Genomic DNA, 2065 nt, shown 5'->3' on the forward strand with positions numbered 1-2065 from the left:
ACTTCCATTGCTGTGCACATGGACTGCCATTGCTGTGCATGGGAACTTCCATTGCTGTGCATGGGGACTTCCATTGCTGTGCACGGGGACTCCCATTGCTGTGCATGGGGACTTCCATTGTTGTGCACAGGGACTTCCATTGTCATGCATGGAAACTTTCATTGCTGTGCACGCGGGCTTCCATAAACTATGTGTTTTCTTCTAGGTTCCTGAGAATATTGGGAACTCAGTCCTCTTCACAATAACGCTGAAATAAAACCTCAGCTCACAGCTCAAGTACAATGAAAATTCTTAGTTTGTATTTCACCTTAGAAATAATCCTAGCAGAACATTATATAGACCAGAGAACTGTATAAACTCAGAGCTTAGAATATAATAAAACCATGTACCAAGACAATAAAGCAAACTAGCTCATCAACAATTACTGAGAGTGTACTACTAATTACACAGGCTCTGTAGGCATTTTCTCTTGAAAATATTTTACTTATCTTATGTATGTACATACTTGCCTGCATGTATCTGTGCACCATGTGTGTGCCTGGTACCCACAGATGCCAGGGAGAGTGTCAGGTCCCCTGGGTCTAGAATTATAGACCATTTTATGATGTCACGTGGATGAACCCTTGGTACTATGGAAGAACAGCCAGTACTCTTAACCACTGAGTCATCTTTAGCCCCTGTAGGCATATTATAATTTGACACTAACTATGGTCCTTTGAGACAAATGTTATTATCACACCCATTCCACAGAAAAGGCTGCAGAATTCGCCTGAAGCTGCACAGCACCTAAGGACCAATGTTGGGGTGCGGATTGATGATCGCACAGCCTAAGAGATCAGCTACATTCACTCATAACTTTAAAAATGTATTTTTCTTACTGAATAATTAGTTTTATGAGGATATGGGAGCTGTGTTGCTACTGTGATTCCTTTTTTAACTGCAGGGATGCTGTGTAATGGACAGGAGATCCAGCTGGACAGCTGGATTTGGGGATGGCTCTGCGATCTTCTCACTACGCAAGATGGGGAATCACTTCAACTCAGCCTTAAGTGTTCTCCTGTATGAAAAGACAGGACTAATAGAGAAGATTTAAGAAAGATTGGAGGATTGTGGACAGCTAGATGTAAAATATTACAGGAGTTTACCTGGCTATGTGAAAGACAATATTATAACTGACGGGCACAATCCAATGTGTTATTTCAGTCCAAATACTTTTGCAGAGGATGATAATTTTGGGATGGTTCTCAGTGAATCTTATGTGACTCCATAACTCATGTCTCTTAGGGTACTGGTATCATTCTACAGTGTACAAAGGTCAATATTTTATGACACCATAGTGAAGGCGTAAGTCACAAACAATGCCACAGCAGTTTGGAATTATGATTAATAGGGTAGTATTTATTTAAAGGGGAAAAAACTTACAGATCACCGTCAGCCCTCTGTACAACCAGGAAGGGAGTCTAGTCGCTGGCCGAGCAGGAAGTGAAGAGAGAAAGAGAAGGAAGTGGCCGCTTTTTTAAAGGGAGAGAGACCACGCCCCAATGGGCTGGTATCTCAGCGGCTATAGGCTGGAGGAGCGGAAGGACCTCCAGCAACACCATAGTACTTGGTCACCCAGTAATAGTAAAATCCCTTCTCAACTCTTTCTTGAATCTAGGCTGTCTACCTTGTTCTCCCTCTCTTCTCTCTCTCTCTCTCTCTCTCTCTCTCTCTGTCGATCTGTCTCTCCATCTCTCTTCTCTCCTTCTCTCCTCTATCAGTCTCTGTCTCTTCCCCCGTGTGTTTGCACACACGTGTGTGCATGTGTTGCATATACATGTGTGTATGAAGCAGGTGGAGACCAGAGATAGACATCAGGCACCTTCCTCAGTCATTCTCCACCTTATTTTTTGAGACAAGACAGCTCACTAAACCTAGATATACAGGATGGCCAACTGGAGTCATTCATATATCCCTTGAAATCCCTTCCATGTTCTCACTCCGCCCTGTCCCCACCAGTGCTGGGGTTACAGACACGGCCAGACCTGGGTCTTTACTTGAGTACTAGGGATTCAAACATAGAGCT

Source organism: Microtus ochrogaster, chromosome 5 (genome assembly GCF_000317375.1).
Source record: "Microtus ochrogaster isolate Prairie Vole_2 chromosome 5, MicOch1.0, whole genome shotgun sequence".
Taxonomy (NCBI): domain Eukaryota; kingdom Metazoa; phylum Chordata; class Mammalia; order Rodentia; family Cricetidae; genus Microtus; species Microtus ochrogaster.